The following is a 7,063-nucleotide window of genomic DNA, read 5'->3' on the forward strand; positions in this document are numbered from 1 at the left end:
TATCAAATGAAAGAATGCATGCTTTACACTTAAAGCCTTTTAATTTGCCATGCTAGTACTAAAATAGCTAGAATTGCAGTTACGTTCTGTTAACTTGGAAACAGGATCTTGTGCTACATCAGATTTTGTTCGGTTTTTGTCAATAGGTTTCTGATTTGATTTTCATAAAAATTTTGAGTATTACTTGCTCTTAATTTCTTCTGAAACTGTGCAAACCAAATTACATAGTTAGCCACTGTCACTTAAGTTGAAAGGAATTATATGAAAACAAATTTGTTACTATATGGCTGAGTTTAGCGTAGATCTTCCTATACTTCTTGGTTTTTAAAAACAGACGTGAAAATTAAAGCAATGCAAGAGGTAGTCTGTAGTTCAGATAAAAGAGGTATAGAAATATTGATTTAAGCAGAGAGTTATATTTCTGAAATAACTTTATTTTTCTCATTGTAGTCTGTGTAATAATGGGCTTGCATTATTAAGGATGAAAATGATTGATTTAGTTATTATAACTCAAGAGAAAACTAAAAAATCAGGTGAACGTAGTGTTGTGTTCATTTGCACTGCAATTAAGTCTCCAAATATTCGTTTGATAAATTATACAGTGGAAGTGAATGAATGGCCCCAGGTTAGGTTAGGCCCAATAAAAATTGTTTCCTGAGATTTTTAAACATAAACAAGAGAAAGCATATTTCAGTCTTTCTCTGGTGATAAGTCTGTGATGTGGAATACCAGATCTTACGGTTGCTGCAAAGAGTCAGATAGATGTGGAGACCCTCTGTGGATTGTCTCTTGTACCTAGCTAACTGTCTTCCACCCTCACTACTGATTGTCTTGTGGTTTTATTACATATACCAACATATCTCCCCTATATATATTCTAGAGTGATATGGATTTCTTTTGCTTCTAAGAAAAGGGTTCTAATAAAACATCCATTAATGTATATTTTAGTGGACCATGTAAACAGAAATATATATTATTCATATATATTATTCTTACAGCACATGTTAGTTCTAAATTAAGATCCTGGATATCCCTGGTATATGGTCTCACTAATAAGAAACAAGTAACAGGAACTATGAGTTGTGAGAGGAAAATAAATAATTTTTTGCATATAATAAAATTTTGAGAGAGCATATTTTTATATTCTTTTCTTTCCTTAGTACTTTTTTTCTTCATAACTAGATGTTTCCAATCCCTTTCACACCAAGGCAAGCACAAGCACTCTAGTTACGATGATCTAAAGACTGCTTTTTTTTATAAAAGTGCAAAATATTTCAAAATAATCTATTCTTCTTATAGAAGAGCAGAATAGACCAGAGTTTAAAAGTAAAATTAAGAAAGAAGAAGGAAAAGGTAGAAAACAAGTGATGAGAGAAGGTAGGTAGCAGACATATTTCCTGAAAACCATTTTTCTTCTGAATTCCTGCAGTGAGATTCAGTCTTATGTTGCTCATTTGAGGTTTTCTTTGCTATTTTTCCCAGGTCTGGCCAGTTTGTATGTGTACATATTTGCCTAAGTACATCATGGTATATCCAGTGGAGTTAGTGAGAAGGGCAAAATATGATAAAAAACTGAGCTAGCACTGTACCAATGCAAAAGCCACAGAAATTGCTCTGCAGTTATTTTAAGTGAACAGTGCTCTACAAAGTTTTCCAGTGCCTGTTAACTTTCACATTCTCTTAAGATATCAGGCTTGGGGGAAGCAGAGGTTTGTCTCGTGTTCCTAGGTTATGTTAAACCCTGTGGATTTGTTCTTCTCCAATCTCTTGCCAAGCTTATGGAACAACATTGAAAGCAAATTCTATCTTGAAGTATTTTGCTTTAATGTTTTCATAATTAGACTGCAAATTTTGAGATTAATGAGGCTTTAATTCCTCCTAATACGAGTGGTTGAGTAGTAGAAGCCATAATAGTGGTCACAGTTATTAATTGTAAATAATAGTAGTAGCTACCTTTTAATGAGCACTTATTATGTTCCAGGCACCATGCAAAGGGTTTTAGATACGTTTGAACTCGATGAGATAGGGTGTATTTTATTCTCCTCATTTCATACATGAGGAAACGAAGTCAGAGACATTGGTGGTTTTAGTCATGGAGTTGCAGTTACAATGTTAATAGTAAGTGTGGTAGCTAAACTTTATTTACTATTCTTTATGTGACACGAGCAATTCAAGTATTATCTTTTGTAACTTGAAAAAATACTATGAATTAGATGTGACCATTTTATCTCTTTCTATATGCCATAGATTATAAATTGCACTATTGATTACTTTTTTATTTAGGAGAATGGTAAAACACTACCTTGAATTTACTCATCAATTATATAACTCATCAATTACATATCAGAAATACTCAAATTTGAAATTAAGTGTGTATCTTTAAGCCAAAGGTAGCTACTGTTATTGTCACTTCACCAAGAGAGAAGCTGAGGCTTAATGAAGACAAAAAAATATGCCCAAATTCACAAGCACTAGTAGCAAACTGAGATGTAAATCCGAGTCTGTCTGGTATGGAATCAAGATAGATCTGAATAGGTCTTGAGTAATAAGAGAGAATATCTTTTGTTTACAGTAACTTTTTCTTATTTTTTTGAGGTGGAGTTTTGCTCATGTTACCCAGGCTGGAGTTCAATGGCGCGATCTCAGCTCACCGCAGCCTCTGCCTCCTGGGTTCAGGCAATTCTCCTGCCTCAGCCCCCCAAGTAGCTGGGACTACAGGCATGTGACACCATGCCCAGCTAATTTTTGTATTTTTGGTAGAAACAGGGTTTCACCTTGTTGACCAGGATGGTCTTCATCTCTTGACCTCATGATCCACCCGCCTCGGCCTTACATTAACTTTTTCTACTGCAAAGTGTCTACTATTTTTTTTTTAAGTCAGATGCTGTACCTTCACCATTCTAAATATCTGCGAACTTGTAAATTAAATGTATATCCAAAATAAAAGTGAAAAGTTGACTGCAGGCAGTGTTTGTCACCAATTACTTAGAATCTTTGAACACAAATTCTCTCAGTAGTAAGAATATTGTGTGGATAATTGACTCAACTTGCCACTTCCCCTTGCCTTGAAAAGTCAATAACTAGCTGGCTGTTTTGGTTCTTTGGCTAATTGGGCAATAATATTTCTAAGACGTGATACCTATATTGTGACAGGCTTATTTCGTTATAAATATTTAATGCTACCAACCAAGACAGTTTGAAAAGTTAAATAATAGTGTTTGGGTGTAGTTTCAGTCATGCCTTACCACTTTGTCATATGACCCAGTTCCCTAACATTTTCTCAGGCAGTTATTTCCTGTGCATTTCCTGAGGTTTCCACAACTAGCCATTTTTTAAGAGAATGGTAGTTAAAATAATAGAGCTTTTAAGGAATCTGAAGTTTAGTGATTAGCATTGTGGCCAATGGGTATATTTCCTGATATCTGTGAGAATATAGGAGGTAGAATTCCTTTCTAATTATTGTAATAACAAACATCCTTAAAATTTTTTTCTCTGGAAGATTGATAAGAGAAAAATTCAGCAGACCATAGTGCCGCAGGAACAACTGGCTGCCATTGTGCTTAAAGAGAAATAAAACAGGAAACAAACCAAGAAAACCAATCCTGACTCCCTCATACAAACTGAGAGACGGTCAGGAGAAACATGTTTAGATAGGAGTGATGCAATCAAAGGTTTACCATATCATAACAAAGAGGCCTGCATATGATCAAACTTTTGAACATTCTCTTACAAAAGATGCTTGGAACCAGTATTATTTATTTTCCTGTAGATCTTGAATGAAAAAGTATAGATCTGCTGAAGAGGGCTGGTTTATAATGAAGAACAGTTCTAAGCACACAAAAGATAAAACAGCACTCCATTTCAAACCAACAGAGTTTAAGGTTTATGCTTGAAAGGGCAATGAGATTTTATCAAAGTGAACACAGAAACATTTATAAGGTTTTATATCTTCGGGGATGCTTAGGATGGCAATCTCTCCTTCTTCAGGGATTTCACCCTTCTTTAACTATAAAAAGAAGCCATCTTTCTTAATAAAAATTACAGGCATACCTCATTTTATGGCATCTCACTTTTATTGTGCTTCACAGATTTTTTTTTCTTTTTTTACAAATTGAAGGTTTGTGTGGTAACCCTTCATCTAGCAAGCCCATTGGTGCCGTTTATCTAAGAGCATGTGCTTACCTTGTGTCTCTATGTTACATTTTGATAATTCTTACAATATTTAAACATTTTCACTTTTATTATATCTGTTATGATGATCTATGATCAGTGATCTTTAATATTCCTATTGTAATTATTTTAGGGTACCACAGACTGCATCCACGTAGGATGGTGTACTTAATCAGTAAATACTGTGTGTTCTAACTGCCCCACCACACAGCTATTCCCTCATCTTTCTCCTATTCCTTGGACTCTCAATTCCCGCAGACACAACAATGTTAAAATTAGACCAGTTAGAACCCTATAATGGCCTCTGAGTGATGAAGTGAAAGAAAGAGTTTCATGTTTCTTACTTTAAATAAAAAGCTAGATATAATTAGGCTTAGTGAGTGTGTTAGTCTGTTCTCATGTTGCTAGTAAGAATATACCTGAGACTGGGTAATTTATAAAGAAAAGAGATTTAATGGACTCACCATTCCACGTGGTTGGGGAGGCCTCACAATGATGGTGAAAGATGAAGGAGGAGCAAAGAGATATCTTACATGGTGTCAGGCAAGAGAGAGCTTATGCAGGGCAACGTCCCTTTATAAAACCATCAGATCTCATGAGACTTATTCACTATCAGAAGAACAGCACTGGAAAGACCTGTCCCCATGATTCAGTTACCTCCCCCTGGGTCCCTCCTGCCATACATGAGAATTATGGAAGCTACAATTCAAGATGAGATTTGGGTGGGGACATAGACAAACCGTGTCATTCTGCCCATAGCCCCTCCAAAATATCATGTCCTCACATTTTCCAAACCCATCATGCCTTCACAACAGTCCCCCAAGTCTTAACTCATTTCAGCATTAACTCAAAAGTCCACAGTCCAAAGTCTCATCTGAGACAAGCTAAGTTTCTTCTGCCTATAAGCTAGTAAAAACCAAAAGCAAGTCAGTCACTTCCTAGATACAATGAGGATACAGGCAATGGGTAAATACAGTCATTCCAACTGAGATAAATTGGCCAAAATGAAGGGGCTAAAGACCCCATGCAAGTCTAAATCCAGCAGGGCAGTCAAATCTTAAAGCTCCAAAATGATCTCCTTCAACTCCATGTCTCATATCCAGGTCATGCTGATGCAAGAGATGGGTTTCCATGGTCTTGGGCAGCTCTGTTGCTGTGGCTTTGCAGGGTACAGCCTCCCTCCTGGCTGCCTTCACCAGCTGGCATTGAGTGTCTGTGGTTTTTACAGGCACATGGTGCAAGCTGTCAGTGGATCTACCATTCTGGGGTCTGGTGGATTGTGGACCTCTTCTCACAGCTCTACTAGGCAGTGCCCTAGTGGGGATTCTGTGTGGAGGCTTCAATCCCCACATTTTCCTTCCACATTGCCCTATCAGAGGATCTCCATGAGGGCCCTGCCCCTGCAGCAAACTTCTGTTTCGATACCCAGGTGATTTTATATTTCCCCTGAAATCTAGGTGGAGGATCCCAAATCTCAATTCTTGACTTCTGTGAACCCAAAGGCTCAACACCACATAGAAGCTGCCAAGACTTGGGGCTTGCACCCTCTGAAGCCACAGCCTGAGCTGTATCTTGGCCACTTTTTGCCACGTGTAGAGCAGGTGGGAGGCAGGGAACCAAGTCCTTAGGCTGCACACAGAAGGGGAGTCTTGGGCCTAGCCCATGAAACCATTTTTTCCTCCTAGGTTTCTGGGCCTGTGATGGGAGGGGCTTCCATGAAGGTCTCTGATGAACTCCGGAGATATTTTCCCTGTCATCTTGGCAATTAACATTTGGATCCTCATTACTTATGCAAATTTTTGCAGCCAGCTTGAATATCTCCTCAGAAAATTGTTTTTTCCTTTTCTATTGCATCATCAGGCTGCAAATTTTTCAAACTTTTATTATCTGTTTCCCTTTTAAAACTGAATGCTTTTAAAAGCATCCAAGTCAACTCTTGAATGCTTTGTTGCTTAGAAATTTCTTCCACAAATATTCTTAATCATCTCTCTCAGGTTCAAAGTTCCAAAAATCTCTAGGGTAGGTTAAAAATGCCATCAGTCTCTTTGCTAAAGCATAACAAGTTACCTTTGCTCCAGTTCCCAACAAGCTTTTTATCTCCATCTGAGACCACCTCAACCTGGATTTCATTGTCCATATCATTATTAGAATTTTGGTCAAAGCCATTCAACAAGTCTCGAGGAATTTCCAAACTTTCCTACTTTTTCCTGTCTTTTTCTGTTCCAACCTCAGCCTGTTGCCCAGTTCCAAAATTGCTTCCACATTTTTTGGTATCTTTACAGCAGCACACCACTCTACTGGTACTAATTTACTGTATTAGTCCATTTTCATGCTCCTAATAAAGACATACTCAAGATTGGGTAATTTAAAAAAAAAAAAAAAAAGAGGTCTAATGGACTCACAGTTCCTTGTGGCTAGGGAGGCCTTACAATCATGGTGGAAGATAAAAGGCACATCTTACATGGAGGCAGACCAGAGGGCTTGTGTAGGGGAACTCCCCTTTATAAAACCATCAAATCTTGTGAGCTTTATTCACTATTGCTAGCACAGCATGGGAAAGACCTGCCTCCATGATTCAGTTGTCTCCCATTAGTTCCCTCCCACAATGTGTGGCAATTATAATTTAAGATGAAATGTAGGTGGGAACACAGACGAACTATACCAGTGAGGAAAGGATGTTGAAACCTGAGATAGATCAGAAACTAGGCTTCTTGTACCAAACTGTTAAACAAGTTGTGAATACAAAGGAAAACTTCTCGCAGGAAATTAAAAGTACCACTCCACTGAACACAAGAATAATGAGAAAGTAAAACAGCCTTATTGCTGATATGCAGAAAGTCTCAGTGTTCTGGATAAAAGATCAAATCACACACAACATTCTCTCAAACCAAAG

At 37.5% G+C, this 7,063-nt stretch overlaps 1 long non-coding RNA gene across 1 annotated transcript; it reads right to left on the bottom strand.

The window, feature by feature from the left end:
• Positions 1 to 4,740: 4,740 nt before the first annotated feature.
• LOC116528460 lies at positions 4,741 to 6,790 on the bottom strand. Its single transcript, XR_004259037.1, has 3 exons — positions 6,719 to 6,790; positions 6,573 to 6,577; positions 4,741 to 4,762 (listed from the first exon to the last, which is right to left on the bottom strand). It is a non-coding gene; the product is annotated as an uncharacterized LOC116528460 (long non-coding RNA).
• Between the last annotated feature and the right edge of the window lie 273 nt (positions 6,791 to 7,063).

The sequence above is a fragment of the Sapajus apella genome, unplaced genomic scaffold (assembly GCF_009761245.1).
Source record: "Sapajus apella isolate SASKATOON/1434 unplaced genomic scaffold, GSC_monkey_1.0 scaffold58, whole genome shotgun sequence".
In the NCBI taxonomy this organism is placed as follows: domain Eukaryota; kingdom Metazoa; phylum Chordata; class Mammalia; order Primates; family Cebidae; genus Sapajus; species Sapajus apella.